The 18,326-nt window shown below is 38.4% G+C and overlaps 1 long non-coding RNA gene across 1 annotated transcript in view; it reads left to right on the top strand.

The window, feature by feature from the left end:
- LOC135729254 (uncharacterized) overlaps positions 1-18,326 on the top strand; it is a 43,662-nt gene that overhangs the window by 11,284 nt on the left and 14,052 nt on the right. Inside the window, exon 2 of the long non-coding RNA XR_010525640.2 lies at positions 8,293-8,406. This is a non-coding gene — a long non-coding RNA (uncharacterized lncRNA). The remainder of the gene's footprint in view (positions 1-8,292; positions 8,407-18,326) is intronic.

Below are 18,326 nucleotides of genomic sequence, written 5' to 3'. Positions count from 1 at the left end.
ACGTAAAAATGTTTGGCTTGCTCTGAGTGAAAAATGAGGAATCAACCTGAAGAGCTCGAAAGCTCTTAGCACTGCTGAGCTAAATGACATGAGTTTATCCATCTTACAGCTGACCACTTCAATGAGAGCATGCCTATTGTATCTGGGAAAACGCATTGCTATGCTGACACACACAGTCACAAGCTCTTATCATCCACTTCATACCTTATTTCTATACAACGGAAAATAGAAAAGAGGACAGCATCTTCCACAAAAATCGGAGCTGACGTGTAACAAGCTGGGATTATACTGTGTGTTTCTTTGTTTCTACTTTGTCATCCCAGTATGTCCCTTAGGGTCAGAGTAGAAGATTGATCCATAAACACAACACAACAATCTACAGCCCTGACAGGTGCCCGGATCAACTACAGTCTTCCTCTGGGACCCTCCTTGGATTAAAAGCCACCTCAGGCCTTTCTGAAAGGAGATCCAAACCTCCACCCGAGCATCCAGCAATAGGGTGAACTAATGCTAAAATGCAGGTGCTTTGCCATCTCACGCTGCAGTTTGTTGGTATTCCTCGCTGTCCTGCCCAGTGAAATGTCACCTCTCTGAAGGCCTCCATCTATTTTGTGTATAAATGTCAATAATGAGTTATTCAACCGCAATATGGCAGAGGATTCTTTGCACAAGCATTTCGTAACCTTTTTTCAACGCTGCGACTTTACTTTTAAAAATTCGGGTATGTCTTGAATGTTTCCCCAGAGCTGCCCGGCCCCCCCTCACTGTTATTTAACTAACCACTTCTCCTGTGTTTCTTTTCCTTGTTTATTCTTACAGCATTAATTCCACCATTTCTATTTCCTCTGCTCCTGTGTGGCCCGCGCAGAGAGAGCTCCCTTGTCTCAGTGTTTGACACGCGCCTTCCTGTGCGGCTGCCAGGACCCGCCAGGGACAGCAGAGGAACAAAGCTGTCCAGCGGTCTGCCCGATTCAATTACACACCTTGACCACAAAGAAAACTCAGAACGTCTACACTCACAGACGCAGTGGCCTGCACTTCTGAAACTTTGATATTTTCCGGTTTCGTTGAACTGACCTACAGGCAGAGAAAAATATATCTGATTGCTAATAAATTATTACATGGCATTGTATATACTTTGCACAAAATGACAATACAACCACAAATAAGAGAAAAACATACAGTTAGACAAAATTAACTCTCACAAAATTAACCCAGACTTGAACATCAGGGTGCTTATACACTCCTGTCCTTAATAATAATAATAATAATTTCTTCAATTTACATCTAAGATGTAAAGGCATGTCTAATTTAATTTAATACATGCCATCTATCATATTAACGGACTATGCCCTATTAATGCCCTATAGTACCGCTATAGCAGATTACAATATTTTTATGAAGACAATAAAATCTGCTTAATCCCGGCCTCAGGCCATTCAGAAATAATGGTTTGTTTGGCAGAATCAGTTAAATAGATGAATGAAGGAGCACGTTCTCGCAAGGTGATACACTTTTTTTTTTTTACCCGGTTAAAGGAGGTTTGCAGAATATAATAGGATATTGACCTTTATTCAGAAAGAACAGGGACTGGAGACTTTTAGAAGTGGAGATTTTTGCATGTTATGCAGCAAAGACCATTCAAATTTGTTAAATACCAGTGAAATTACTAAAGTGACATTTGTGGAAATAAGGAATTTCAATTAAAGTAAAATTACTGAATCTAAACATAAGAGCAATGTTGTAAAAAAAAGTGCAATATAAATACATTTTAATTCAATGGAATTAATTTGTGAAGATGACTAAACTTCTACGCTGTAGAAAGTACAATTTGGATCAACTTTAAAAAAAAAAGAATTACTTCAATTGGTAACACTTAAAAAAGTTGTGAAAGTGAAAAACAATTTAAGTGGAACAAGTTGACTTTTAAGTGAACATTTTTTGATCCAACTTCACATTGAAAACATTCAATATAAAAATAAGTAAAAATAAAAAATATATAATAAAATATTTAGTTTATGTTTAGTTTAGTATTATGTGAGAGGAAAGAGATGCATTAGAAAGAGTTAAAAAAAAAAGACATTGAAGACAAAAGAAAATTTGGCACCGCTACATTGGAAATCAATTGCCTGTGAAAATGCTCAATTAAACAATTAAGCCATTATTACATTAAAATATCTGACCGCAAAACACTTAAACTAACCTATTAGAATCATGTATTAAGAAGAGCTATGTAGTAAAACCATAGTCAGCAAATATCGTCTTGCTTGATAAAAAAAAATCAAATTTACAATGCGATACTACTACAGTTCTCTCTCTGTACAGTTTCCTGTATTATGTCATACGCATCACCTCATTCCACTCACAAAGACATCAGACCACAACGAATGCCCCACCGGGCCAGGGAGGGTTCCCTATCACGTAATTACTCTTTGCTGATCCTAATAGCACATCACAGACGCCGCCACTTCAGCCACCCTCCGTTTAGAAGCACCCGGTTGGAGACGTTCGTTACCCCGTGACCTCCCACCTCAGCACCCAGCACCCGTAGAGGGACCCCCAACATCTAAACACTGGCCCCCTTCCACATGCATTGTCCCCTGGGGTTTAATTGGAGCGATGTTCTCTATTGTGCTCACACTCAATGGCATTGGAGAAGCCCATTGTAAGAGTGAATGAGGCCAGGAGTGTTCATTAGGTCCTGCGGCTGAATGGGTTTAACTGGGGGTGAGGGCCACAACACACAACGTCCCGGACCTCCATGGAAGGTGAAACCACAGTCGGTCTGACATACACTGACGCTTGGCCCCCTAAAAGGCCTGAAAAGACAGCTTCATTTGTTGTGGGGGGCTTTCTAAGATGTTGTATATGGAAGAAGATAGTATAGAAGGAATGAGAAAGGAAAAAGAGAAAATGGAGGAGGAGAGGATCAGATGAAATAGCTTCCATGACAGGAACATTGGTTTTCTGAAGATAACTGACCATGCATGAGAGATCTGGATCTTGCTGGGAATTGACGGAGAACAATTTTAAACACTTAAGCCTGTCATAGACCGTGTGAGAAATGCAGTGTTGCGTCACGTTAAACCTAGGGTCAAAAAGTTCAATCCCAGGAAACATAAATACTGATAAGAATGTACAGACTGTGATAATAGCATCTCCAAATGATTAAATGAAACATAATCCATTATCCAAAACATACTTTTAAAATCAAAATATATTTAGGGTTATGATGGTTGTGTCGAACTCAGCCGACACGTTGTATTGGAGTGTATGTAAACTTGTGAAGTGTACACAAAAGGTGACTGTGTGTGACTTTGAACATTTAGGAAAATTCCCTGTAGTGTCTTAATAATGCGATTTCGTTCAGGGGGCATCAAGTGCATTTGTGCACCTTTGCAGACCACAGCTTACATCATGCCATTTGTTTGGCATACCGCCAGGCCCTTTAGACGAGTTAGCCTAGACTGAAGGGTTGTAAGGGCTGTAAAAAGCTACAGTATGTTTATCAAGGTTTTAGTACAGTTGCAGCTTGTTTATAGGTGCAATTTTGCAGTTATCTAACAGAGCTTCCTGTAATCGACTCTAGAAACAAAAGTGTCTCCTAAGAATGTTAATTTAAATGTTAAGCCTGCCACACTGGTTGGTTAAACCTGTCCAGTTCTGATGTCATATACAATAAATCATTTACTCACCCTCACGATAAACAATCATACTAGTTGCGGGTTTAAAGCGAAACAGTGTTTAGGTCCAACTTTGGTGACCCTGAACGTAAACTGAGCCTCTTAGGTAAACTTTCTAAAGCTTCCTCCACCCAGACGACACTGCCTCCAGCCCTGCCAGACCCCTGCTGCCCTGTCACTGGAGCCACAGTGCCAAAACTGCCCTGACAAACTCCAGCTCTCACTCTGACCCACGTTCTTCACATCACCTATCAACAGCCCTGCTATTGAAGTTTCAGGTCCCCCCAGTCTCTAACAAACACTCATGACCAATGTTTATGGCTTGGAGACCAAAGTCAATAGCAGAGGTCATGCAAATGAGCACACACGTACACACAAGCGCAGCTAGAATTTAATGGTAATCTGACATCATATCCAGCCTGTCTTGCTTTTCATCCTTTGGTCGAGAGGAGCTTTTGTGGGCACCATGTTATTCCTTTCATACACAAACACACTGTCTACCACCCTGCCACTCAAAGCACACTCGCACGCACATGCACAATGATTCATATGTCCTGCACGCAGCAGATTTTCCTTCTTACTGTCAGAGATTAGTTGTAGGAAGCGTGAAATGGGCCACACCGCACACATGCATGCATATCGTCCCACATACAGTACATCCATATTATTAACACAAATACCTCGCCACAATCAAAATGACAAAGACGCATTCATTCTGGGAATGCCTAAAGACACGTTCTCACACACATGTGTACACATATAATATTTTTCTTAAAGGACTAAATAGCATCTGGATCAAATGCTGGATGTGATACTGTTTCAACAACTGGCTTTTGTGTGTGTTTGTGAAACACATGTACATACTGCTGCGTCTGCCTTGATGGTCTATCCTTTCCTGTTTAGCCTGGGCGTCTGCTGGGCGTCTGTGGGCAGTAAACAGAGGAGGGCCATGTAACCACCATGGCATGCTTACGGATTCGGGATGGTTTTCATTGTGGCAAGAAAACCCATGGCTGATGCAAACACGTCCTCGCTGACATTGAAGGATTTTCCACAGTATCAGCATTGTCCATGTCAATACTAACATGCTTCCAGTGAAAGATAAAGCACAGGACTTGAATTTACACATAAATACAGTACATAATGTATTTATGTACTACTACTAAAAAAATCAAAGTATCTTTATTTGTCTCCCTAGGGAGAAATTAGTTTTGGAGATAAGGGAATTACAACAAAGATAAAACAGATAAAAACCCAAAAAATACATAAAACGTTAAGACTACTCAAGCTGTGCAAAATTTCAATCCACCGTTACTTAAAAACAATTAGTGCAAAATGATATCATATCATGAACCAATAACATTCAATCAAATTAATAGAAAAAATCCTGGTCTCACCTAAATTAACTATTATTCCTAATGACCTTAGGAAAGGTTAGCTGAGATTAATCCATGACAACTAAAATCATATGTGATCCTGTCTGTGAAATCTAGCTTAAGTAGTAATAGCCATGGCTTCCTAAATATTAATTTTAGTTTTTGATGTGGTTTACTCAGTCAATATTTAAGATATAAAGGTTATATTTTACAGAATTTTATTTACATTGATGATTTTCTTTAGAAAATATTTAATCACAAAAATGAATAAATGTTTTACAGATTAAATCACACATTTAAAAACTATAACTGTGATGTAATAAATATAGGCTTCTGTATTATATTAAATCCTCCTCACATGAAACCGCCAAAAGTACAACATGAGAAACAAAATGTGTCACATTCTGAAATTGGGGTTTAAAGAGTGAGACTGTTTTACTGCATATATATATATATATATATATATATATATATATATATATATATATATATATATATATATATATATATATATATATATATATATATATATATATATAATTTATATTTTGCTGCAAGTGACTTAATAACCTGCTCTAAATGCATATTTTTATATAAATATTTGTATACTCTGCTCAAATTTGGAAACTTCATAACTCAGTTAGAGCTAACAACTAATCGTTTGCAGAATAAAAGATTTTGTGTGTACTGTGTATATTTATCATGCATACATATATGCATACATACACATACACACATGGAATGTATAATTTAAGGAAAAAATATGTATGTATGTATGTATGTATATTTATTTATTTATTCATTCATATTTTTATATAATATACATTATAAATAAATCTAAAAATGTATATACACATGTTAATTCTTAAATAAATAGATGCATTATAAATAATAATTATTATACACAATACACACACATATATGATGTAAACAAATATTTTTTTCTGCAAACAATTAGTTGCAATTAGTTGTTACGCAGCCCTATCACGACACCTCTGTGCTATAACTTTTTCTATTTTGGACTAAATCAACACTCTTCATGCTCTCTAATTTCCCTCCCTTCAAATTCTTCAGATCCTTCCTTTCAATTTTGCCACATAAAGTGCACTTTTTTCACAAAGTCACTCAATTGCCACCCAGCCCTCCCATTTAAAACGGTTTGATCTGTTTGAGAGTCATCTGATCGTCACTCTTATGGTGACATCTGTGATTCCAAACAGTTGATCTGCCCACCCATGTGCTGCACATCACACAGAACAAGCTGTTGGACATGTAAAGCCATCATGTTCTGCTGAAAGCATGAGGGAGCAAGTACAAACGTCACTGTCTGAACCCCAGATCTGTCTGGGAGAGCTGTCCTGGGATCAGATGGTGGGGTGTGGGTTTTAAAAGGCAGGCAGGCTGCATAAAACTCCCTGCTTTGTTTGTTTTCTCCATACAGTAAAAAGTCATTCACATCTCCACCCTCTTTCATTGAGGAATATCTGTAGAGCATATGTTCCCCACACTGGAGCTGTAACTGGCCACATGATGGAGGATGTCTGAAGAAGAAAAAGATAGATCTTGTGAGTGCTCGTGATGAACGCAGACAATCGAGGGAAGGGCCCTAGGGCCGTGAGGTGTATGTAAATGAGCATTGTCCTCTCCGACGTCCCTCACATCCTGACTCGCACCACATCACAGAACCAGACCACAGCCTGTCCAGCAATACATCTGTCCCCAAGCATGGAGGAGACTGGAAAACAGACAAACAAAAAGTAGGAAGAGAACAACAGGGAAACAGACACAGCGGCGAGCCAAATAAAAGAAAAACGGAATAACGGAGAAAGGATGAGTAGAGCAAAACTGATTCAAAGTTAGTAACAGAGGAGAACAGAGAGAAGGGTGTCCAGCTGTGTCCCATTAGAGGTGGAGCACAGGAGGTGGTTGGGGTTGGCAGGGGGCAGTGTCCAGGAAGTGCTATGAGGGACATACAGGTCTGGACAAGGGTTTTATTAGACAAACTGCCCTCTGTCTTCCTCTCTCACCCGCTCTCTCTACGCCCGTGGGCCCAGCTAGGGCTACACCAGTAGAAAACTATTAGAGCTGTGGAGCCGGGGCCAGACCACCCAGAGACACATGTATCATAATGGCTACCAGGAGGAAGTCCGCCATCAGCCCTGCAGCTGTAGAGAAAGAAAATGTGGATGACAGAGGCGGAGAGAAAGAAAGAGGGTGAGATAAAGAAATAAAAGAGACGAACTGCTGAGGTTTTGCCACTTGCGAACAAAGCTCTTCTTTGCCTGATGCATTTAATCAAATGATTCACTAATCTTGGTTTTCACATACACAGTCTCACGCCCTGTCAGGTTGAAATAGCTTGCGTGCTTGGATTACGAGCAGCGCGTGAGAAAGCGCGCGCGGAATCTGAGAGAACGTTGAGAAATGCGCGCGCCTAAGCGAACGGACGTCCCCGCGCTTTTTGCAAAAGTAATCACGAGCCCGAGGGGTAAAATGCATATTCAAGGCAAATTCGAGTCATTTTTGTGGTATGTCCGCATATTTGCATATTCACCGTCGCCTGAGGTAACGTAACCAAAGTTTTTAATAGCGGCATCTCGCTTTAAAAAGTAACTGAATCGCGAAGAGCATGTGTGGAGAATTTGACACAGCCACCCTCCGTGTTAACATTCCCGAGCAGGATGTGTATACCGGTAATGAGGGCTGGCTCGGACTTCTGAGATCTTTCCTTCATTGTCTTTGATCTTCTCTGTTTGAATTGTATATTGTCCCGTCCAAACACGCGCACAGTCGCTGTCTCAGAACACCGCAAGAATGTTGGACTAAATAACGTGATTCCTCATGAGAAGAAAGTAGTCGAGGTGAGGATTGAAATTTGCTCTCAAGGTCAGGTTAGCAATGAGATGAGGGGAAACACGTTAGATTCTGTTATCCCTACTGACAAAAAACAATACAAATTCTAATGGTTTCTATTACAAATACCATTGTGAACCATCAGCTGTTTACCATTAAAACAATTACAAAATTCCTTATCTAGTGTGTTTTGGGGCTTATCCAATTAGGATTTAAGGTTGTTCTTTTTGTTACAAATAACATCCCACCAATAGAACCCAACACATTAGAGACCATTACATTTTCCATTAAAATCAATACAATTACAATTATAACCATTAAATCCATTAGATTCCATTAGAATTTTCATTAGAATGTCTGTGATTATTTTTTTAAACCAGGGATCGCATGACACATGCGGGATACTGTTGAAGTTGGGTCTGATTTGGAGTGGTTCGGTACCATAAGACTCACACAGATGATGTAATCTCCCATTGAATGCTACAGGTTGCCAGGTGAGATGTACAGTAATACTTAAGATATTCAGTCATTATGATGTTGTATACAATTAGCCTATACGTCTTATAGTATTGCTAGCCTATCTTTTCTTGTTTAGCAATAATATTTATTTTTCATTAGCCTACATTACAAATTCAGCCCCCAAAGGCCAGCATTTTAAATAAGTACTAAAGTTAATAATCACAAATCCTGATCTGAATCTTGATTCTGCAACTTTTGTAATCACTTTTGTATTATTTTTAAAAACACATTTTGGAGATTGACTGACGAAATCGTTTTGGAGAAATGATTTCATAAAGGTTTTAGTGGCTTAAAAGAATTCACTTTAAGTTGAATTTTCATAAATGAATTTAGTCCCAAAAGTGTTGTATTTCAAGACCACACCATTCAAAAACGCATTTCTTACCCCGGTCTTGGAGCTTACTTCAAAAAGTGAGCTATATTCACTCGTAGGTAATTATTAAACCACTAAAAGCTATCCAACACAAAGATTTACAAAAAGGGTGTCCCTGCCAGAGAAACATGAAAAATATAGTATGGGGAGGGTTTATTCGTCATCTGACCACATTGTCATACTCACATGGTTGGTCTTCATTGGCTTTAATGCTACAGGCTTGGATCTGGAGATTTAATATTTAAGCTATTCAATCATCTAGGTGTTTTATTCGTCTTGACTCTGCCTTCTTTTTCCCTCGTAAAAAAAATAATATTTGTCTTTCCAACTGTACTGTGAACCACAAAGTCCTTATGTTTTATTTTCATCTGCGCTGTAAAACCTTGTTCTTGCCCTCAGTCCCACCCGGCTATGGGCAATTACCTTGTTCTGTAACTGTACTGTGGCGTGCATTCATGTATGTGTATGTGCGTCTGAAGATGTATGAGCTAAGCTGTGGGGAAGCCACACTCTGGGCAGGAGGTCAAGGCTACTTGAGATTGCGAGAGTGTGTAATATGTGCTTTAACTTCCCTATGCCTGGCACATGCGCACACATGCATGCACAGAAGCTAAACGTGAAGTGTCAGAAAAATGAATAAGTGGTGAAATTAGATCAATTAATGTGAGAATACACCTGGAAGCATTACCAGGGTTTCACCACAGAAGAGCCAAACCTAAACCAAAGTCAAACATGTTGCACCACCATTTGTTTTAAGGTGTCTAACATCACAGTATGCTTGACTGTCAAGTCAGCAAATATTATTGCCTTCTCATTAGCTAATCAAAGGGCTAACTTATGAGATGAGCTTAATGATCCTGATAGCATTGTAAAGAGGCATCTTCAGTGCCTGTCATTTCTCTCCTCTACTTTAGACTCATTAGACACTTAGCTGACAACGATCTGCTCATTAGGGATGCAAGCAATGGGTCTACATATGGATTAGGATAATACAGCCTAAACTCAAGAGAATTTGTACATATTGTACGAGTTGGCTGAATTATATAAATTCGTACAAAGTTAATCGTGCAAAGACGATTACAAATGTATACTATTTCGCCACCTTTTAAAATTCATACGAATTGCCACAAGATAGTGTTAGATACTACTATTCTACTTATTTTATTCTTGCCATATGTATACTGCGCAGAATGCAGATTTTATGAATGCATGGAGTACCTGTGACCTACAACTACATTTGCCAAAATATACAGTATGCAATAAAGTACAGTGCAATGTACTCAACCTTTAATTTCCAATATAACAAATAATTCAGACGCAATATCACCTGCGAAATCTTTTCTTGATAAATGCGAATGCATCTCATCTTCTGCAGAATATAAATAGATAACAAACTCTAGTGAGTTCAAGAGGAAAACATTTAATGATTTAGACGTAATTGCATAGTAAAAAATAGTAGCTACGATATACTTTTTGGTATGATGTAAGCAACTAGTATTCTATTCTAAACACAAATGCACACTATAAGTCTTTTGTTAAGTTGGTATTGTGTGCTCACAATAAAAGTATACAATGCAAAATTCATCAAAATTATACTAGACACTGTAATATTATTATCCTACTGTAAGGTGAGATGGTTTATGGTGAACTGTTTATAATCCTTAAAATGTATAAGTAAAGTTGTTACATTTATAGTCTGTAGTGGGTGTTTGCGTGGGTGTATATGAGTGAAAATATGAGAAAATTGAGCATCCATTTGACCAGCTTTAAATTAAACATTAACTCCTGTTCTCTTGTTAAAGCGTTTAGCAGGTCACTCAGTAGGTTGTAAATACCTTCTCATAGTCTCTTCCCCACCTTTATGTGTATATCTTACAATAATGAGTTTCAGCAGTTGACTGTACAGTATGTGTTCATGAAATTTGACTTTCACATATAGCCCTGACCACCTTTACTATTAAAGCGAGTCCTGAATTTTAACACACTTTGGTGGCTTTAGTATACACTAATCTATTACAGTCTATTATTGGGGTAAGTTGTCACACTTTTCACACTGTCTAACATTTACTGAGCACCATACATCACAATGTTATAAATCTCATACCAAATGAAAGAAGGACATCTCGGCACATATGTTGTATTTATTATATTTGTATATCTTATCACTTCACGTAGTTGTAGACTGTTGAATAGAGAATGGTCACTTGTGAAAATTTGCCTCATCGGTGGGACAAACTTAATTGTGATCATTGATTTTAATTTTTAAATTCAAACCAGATCTGGAAATATTAACTGTAGGATTTTTCACACTGCATTAAACCATGGGTTATCTTTGTTCTAAACCCTGCTTTAAACCCTAGGTCAGGGGCGTAGCCAGTAATGGGCCAGGGCGGCACTGGCCCGCCCACATAACTCCCTGGCCCGCCCAGGCAAGTTTAACCAAAATACATTTTTAGTTTATTTTTATTATTCAAATGTATTTAATAAAATATATTAACATAAACCGGATTTATTATTGACTGGTGTGTGTTTAATTTGCTTTCTAAATAAAATGGAATTGTTGAAGCAAGTTGTAGGAAGCTTCCGAAACGTAATTGGTTGCTTGGTTGCTAGGAGTTCTGATAGATAGACTCTGTGGGGGGCGGCGGCCGGCGGGCTCTGGCAGTCTGCCAGCTAACTTTGCTAACTGCTTTTTTAGATAATATTAACATTGCCACAATAATGGCTAAAGTTTCTTTAATGTGTTATTTAAAAAAGCAAGATTTGACGAAGAAGATACGCCACTGCCTCCATCTACCGAGTCTTACCAGCCCAGTTCTTCAGACGCTGGTGGCGCCGGCTGCCGCTTGCTCCCTGGCGGCAGTTTCAGTGCTCTCTCCCGGTCAGTCTGACACAGGTTACCCGCCGATCTAACTGCAATTGATGAACCACCTTCACAACCCAATTTGCATCCATGAGTTACTACCCGCCTCAACAACCTTTTGTTTTTTGAAAAAGAACTCTGTGACTCTTCGGACTATAATGAGATCATTTCTGTTTTCAACATCAAACCCAGGCGTTTGCGTCTTGTTTTGTAGAATTAAAACAACAAAGGTAGGCATGCTGTTTAACTAATTTCCTTATTTTTGCTCGTGAAGTGATTTAACTAAGTGGTGTGTTGTGTATAGATGTATGCCAGCCTTATAGGTTAAACTTACATTGTTTAATTTAAATGAGTTGCTATTTTTGGCACAAAAGCTTAATTTCCAACAGGCTGATTGCACTGTATATGGCAACTTAGGCAGTGTGTTGTTATTTATTTCAAACCGTGCTCTGCTGAGAGTTTTCGTCATTTCAATTTATTTTTAGCCTACTTTATTTCAGGTGAACTGTTTTTGCACTGCTGACTAGCCTGAATAAGCCTGGTTTGTCCAGCCTTTATTGAGCTCTGTTGGTTTAACATGTTTAGACAGTGTTTTATTATTGACTTCGTTAAAAATTGAAAAGTAAAGATGTCACTGTTTTTGCAGTTTGTCTATTGTTTTTTTTCCACTCTAAGGTTTATTTATTATTTAAGTAATTTTATTCTGATAAACTATAGGCCCACTCAGAAGGTCACGAGAAACAGAACGCACTTGTGAGAATTAAGATGTGTGCGATCTTCCTGTTGGTCACATGACCTCCGCATTGTTTTGCCGCAATGACTTCTGGGGCGTAAAGCGATTTCAGAGCGCAAGTGTGCACTCGATGCATCCTTGATATCAAGAACACATCCAGGTATTTTCATGCCTCCTCTGTACTCGCGTTCTTGAGAATTAGAACTGAACTTCGACGGTTAATGATCACATAGAGCAAGAAAACAAGGACACAAGATCGCTGAAGAACGCATATTGAGAAACATCCAGGGTTAGAATGTTATGACCCCAATTAAACACAGCTGAAGCAGCTAATCAAGGTGTTTCGGGTTGCTTGATAATTACAGACAGGTGTAGAAGTGGGGTTTCAGACACCTGACCTAGGGTTTAGCAATGCAGAGTGTAAAATGTCAGATTATGAATACCCAGGGTTATCTCTTAACCCCTAGTTAAGTATGAACAGTGTGAAACAGAAAACATAGGATTCCATTAACCCGGGGTTTAGAATAACACGAGGTTAACTCTTTTAAGTGTGAAAAGCATGTGACGACTTGCCCCAAAGTCATTGAGACAACTTGCCCCAAACTGACATGTGTGCTAATGTTGGCTAAATCTCAGGGTTAGCTCAACATAGCAAGTCAGCTAAAGTATCAAAAGACACGTTATTGTCTCCTCTATTTTGTGCAAAATAATAATTTGTAACATTCATACCTAACAAAGTTGTATTGCATAAATTTAAAGTGCACCTTTTTTTACTTTTTAAGACAAAAATAAGAAAATTGTGCTAACATCAGATTAGAATGATTTTGACCACATGTGAAAACGAAGTTGACTATAGAAGAAGTCGTCACGCAAAGCGGCTATAAGATTTTTGAGATAGTGCCTCTAGTGTTGGATTTATGAACAGTGTGACAATTTACCCATGTGACAACTTACCCCGCTTTCCCCTACATCTGTTTATCATTCAGAAAGTGTTCTTAGATTGTTTTGCCTGGATGAAAACCAGATTAATCAGATTATGGGGTCTGTTTATATACCTCACGTTATATTTTTAAGCATTATAGATCATGACTAGAAAGTCAATTTTTTGACCCCTGGCAATATCCTCGGCAACCGTTTATATATCCCTTCTCTGAAATCCTGAGCGAATTTGTCCTTTCTGTCCCATTAATAAAGGCAAACATATTACGGCACACGAAAGTGAAGATGACAGCAGCCCGAATTTCCTTTTCAAACCTCCTCCCAAAGAATGAAAATATTATCACATGCTCGTTTATGATTTGAGGTTTGACTCTTTTATTTGCCTTTAGGTTTTATGAGTGAGTCAGTCCTGTGCACAATGAGAAACTGCAGCTGAAGTAAGTCAGTGAAGCATAGAGATGACTTTGGGCATGGAAATATGGTGTATTCAGTGTTCGCATTAGGTCACAAATTTCAGCATTGTCAACACTTTCACTCCCCTCTCATTTTCCCGCTCTGTTCCTCTGGAGTGATCAGGGGTGATTCCATCCTGCCAAACCCATAATCTTTGTTTTTTGCTTTTGAAACACACCCTTTGCCGCTATGTCTTATGCACAGTCGAGCGTATCAGCCTTTAAAAGTACCTCGTTGACCAACAATAGTCCAATCAATCAATCACAAATTTCATATCCTTTGCTGTCCAGTCTGTATCTTCCTGTAAATAGACAAAAAGACCAACAACAAAAAGATGATCTGGAAGTGAGTCAGTTCTTTAGCATCATCAGTTCTTTTATACTCTCGCCCTTCCAACTAAAATTAACGTCCTGAATCTCTCCATTTCTCGCCTTTGCCTCCTTCCTCTCTGCCCACCATTATCCCGGTTTGTCTATTTTCCTATGCTGCGTTTGTTTTTCTGCAGCATACCAACGTTCCACCACTGCATTAAAGCCGGATTCCTGAGTATAAATGGATTACATCATTGTTATTGAATAGATGTTGCTAATTCAAACGTTCTGTATGGATTTGTTTTTAGAAATCAAGTACAGTAAGTGTTTGGGGAAGACCAAAAGGCTGGACGGGTTGCGCAAGAAAGGAGCAAGAATAAAGAAACGTAGAGAAAACCGCGGGAGCGACCTAAAAAGAAACTAAATCTTAACTTTATTTTTTATTGTGACTGTTGGGTTTGGACGTAAAGGCGAGCTTTGTGGCTGGCTGTGTTTGGGTTTCTCCCCGTCTGTTGACAGGTTTCTCTGTCGGATCGTGGCAGGACGCTTCCCACAGCGCCACAGTCAATCATGCCAATCAGAGCTGACATTTAGAGTGGGCCCTGGAGTCAGACCATGCTACAGACTGATGACCCGTGAGCTCTGTTAACAATACCACTCAGCAGATTTCGGCACCCGATTAGCTCCGAAACACTGCTGTGTATCTTTAGTACTGATGTCATCGGAGAGTACAGATCGAATCGGGCTTCATTTGAGTGCTGGACGAGAAAAACAACATTATACGCTTGCATTCCGAATAGCCTGGCAAATTAACTCAAAGAGCTGTTTTGGGGTGTGTTAGAGCACATGATTTTTGAATTTGTTCCCTCCTGAGACCTTGAGTGAAGTAAGAATCCAAAGAGAGGATGGAAACTTAAGTTGTATTAACAAAAACACACAGGCGTGTGTAATACTTAGAAAAAGTGATTGAAACGGAGATAAAGAGAAATCTGAGAGCTCTGTGATTATGCCCATGAGTTTCTCACACGTATGTATGTTTTTTCTGACCCCATCACTAAACTGCCCCCCCACCAGCACAGATCCTGAGCTGAAGAAAGCTAGACTGCCCAGTGCCCACTTCCTATCCTTTTCCTCAGTCTATCTCTCCCTCCTGCTTACAGACACTCCCAGTCGTGTTATATCAGCTCGTAAATGTGGGAGACTTTGAACCCTGTTGCTACTCCACTGTAGACAGCTATGGGGTATTGCATGGCTATTGAACATCAGGTAAAAATATATATTTTAGATACTCTGGGGTAGAAGGGAGAACAGTGCTAGTTGTTAAAAAGTCTAACGTTGCGTGCATTTACAGTATAAGTCTTGGCTACAAAACAGAATTCATGTAACACAACTAGTAGAGCATTGTGTTAGCAATGCAAAATTCATGGGTTTGATCCCCAGGGTACACACATACTGATCAAATTGGTCATTCTCACGAAATCAAGACTTAGGTGTTAGCATCAGAATTTTTTTTTTGCACATATAAGATTAAGGTTTGAACTTACTATAACCATTATTTTCAGAGGATTTAAAAAATATTTCCTATAGATTTATTAAAATTTTTCCGATTATCATTTTCAAAAATTATCATTACCGCAACATGATATTACATGAAATATATGCATTTACAAAATCATGTTTCGGTAATGACAACTAAAACTTTTCAAAATTTCAACTTTTATCTGGGGAAAAAAATAAGAACTGCTTACCTGGTAGCCATCTTCAGTGTCACAGTCAATTATGTCCCTTACAACAATTAAATTTTTTTTGAAAATTTTAGTTCCTTGAGGGCTTAAAACAATGATTGAAAATTGTTGCAGAGGATGAGAAAAATTTTCTTGGACACATTTATATTCCTTATTATTGTCTCAATGATCACCAAATACCACATGTTTCTTTACTGTAAATGTTTATAGTATAACATGCACAGAAGCTTTTAATTTTTTTAGATTTTTATTATAATTATTTCCATGTCAAAGAACCCAAATCCAGTTATGGACACGTTGAGGTAATGAAACTTTTCCCCTTAATTGTGGAAAAAACATTGTATGATGTCATTTGAAATCATGTGCAAAATAGTACACAAAGAGATGTTTGTAACTGTATGCTTCTTATTTTGATACTCTTACTTAGCATTTACTTAAATGTTTCATGACACCTCATAAGTCAAATTTCGTGAGAATCACCCAAATGTATATCTTGTAATGTGTAGTATTGCAAGTTGCTTTTGTACAAAATCATCAAACACAATAAAAAAACAAAATGATACATAAAAAACACATATTCTGCCCTACCTACTTGCCATTTTATACAAAAAAAATGTATGCATTTATATAGTTTTCTATCGTTTAAAAAATTAAGCTATATGTTGCGGCAGTGTGGCCACACGTCTGTGCATACCTTAGAGAAGTAACAGAGTGCTTTATTTGTTTGAGAGCTCATTTCCTGCTACTGCTGTGATCTGGCTTTATCATTAACACCAGTGCTGTCAGAAGATTACAGTAATGATACAGATTACAGTCATTGCCTTTCAAACCGCTCACGCCAAACATTCACACCATGTCTTTTTTTTGACAGTGGATGAGTAACAGGGCACCACTGTTTCTCTGAACTCTCATTCTCTGTGTAACACGCTTGCCTTTTCTCATTCTCCATCTCCCTTGTTGACTGTAGCTCAGTGTCTGTTCTTCAATCTCTCATACTGTCCATCCTTGTCTTTTCCTCCTTTCCTCTCTCTTTCTCTCGCTGGTGCAGATGTTGCAGCAGTAGCAAAGGTCAGAGGTCACTGAGGGTTTGGGTTTCCTGAGCAAAGCCTCCTGCGGCTCTCGGTACGCGAGCTTCCTTCAGCACAGCCCGCTCACTGCAGCCTCCTCTGCAAAAATATTAGTCCTCAAGCAGCACAGGGGAAAATGAAGCTAGAGAGAAAATATACTTTTTCCACCACCAGTTATGATGGTATAATCCTAACTCAAAATGAAAAATTATAATCGAAATGTTGCTAATAAATAAATTTTTATACGGTATTGCAAGCAGAGAGTGTGCGGGATTCTCTTTGTTTTTGGACTTTATCGGCCTTCTCTCCTAGGCAGCTATTTATCACCTACAGGTGGGCAATGCTAAATTGTGATACATTTAGAAGGAAAACTGTTGTGACATTATAAGGCACACTTTCTTAATCTGCTAAAAAGTGATAAAATATAGTTACTTTTGGTATAGTTACTATATGCCACTTTTTTCTTCATAAAATCATTATACATAATGTAAAAAAACATTCTGTGAAAATACAACCTTGGTATTTTTAATATTGGCTGAGTAAGGTCATGTTTCTAATCTAAGGCTGCGTTTACACGGAAACGATCTGAAAAGAAAATGCAAAAGTGGCATTGTGTTATCACTTTTTAATCTGCATTTATACGAGTGTTTTGAGGTGGGAAATCTGTGTGCATATGGTGACGCAAAAATGTGTGATATTCAATGTAGTATGCACTCCAGGCGGCTAGGTGGCAATGTGAAGCACTGACACACAACAGCACCAACTCCGCACGCCTGCGTACAACCTTCTTCCTTGTTCTCCCAGGTCTCGTCCAAAGACGTCTGGTTTGCCACCGACAAATTGGCACATCAAAAATTTGATGGAGGTAAATAATACACCTTCTCTGATCAGTAATACTAGCTGTGAATATTTCGTACAGCTGCTGGAAAGACTTGTATATTTATCAGAGCTGCTATGGCAACTTGAAGGTCCAACGTATGGAAATAATCCGACATGTTGGTTGTAATTTTCCTGAACTGGTGCATACCTGTGACGTAAACACGTACGGATGATTCTCGTAAAATTAGACTTATGATGTGTCATGAAACATTTTGATAAAAAAAGGTAAATGCAAAGTAAGAGTATCAAAATAAGAAGCATACAGTTACAAACATCTCTTCATGTACTATTTTACACATGATTTCAAATGACATCATACAAACCAATTTTGTTGTTTTTTCCACATTTAAGGGGAAAATTTTCATTACCACAACGTGTCCATGACTGGATTTGGGTTCTTTGACATGGAAATATTTATAATTAAAAAATCTAAAAGATAAAAAGCTTCAGTGGATGTTATACTATAAACATTTACAGTAAAGAAACATGTGGTATTTGGTGATCATTGGTAAATGTAGAGACAATAATAAGG

The sequence above is a fragment of the Paramisgurnus dabryanus genome, chromosome 11 (assembly GCF_030506205.2).
Source record: "Paramisgurnus dabryanus chromosome 11, PD_genome_1.1, whole genome shotgun sequence".
Taxonomy (NCBI): domain Eukaryota; kingdom Metazoa; phylum Chordata; class Actinopteri; order Cypriniformes; family Cobitidae; genus Paramisgurnus; species Paramisgurnus dabryanus.
The sequence above is the reverse complement of the archived record's forward strand: the minus strand, read 5'-3'. Positions and strand labels throughout refer to the sequence as shown.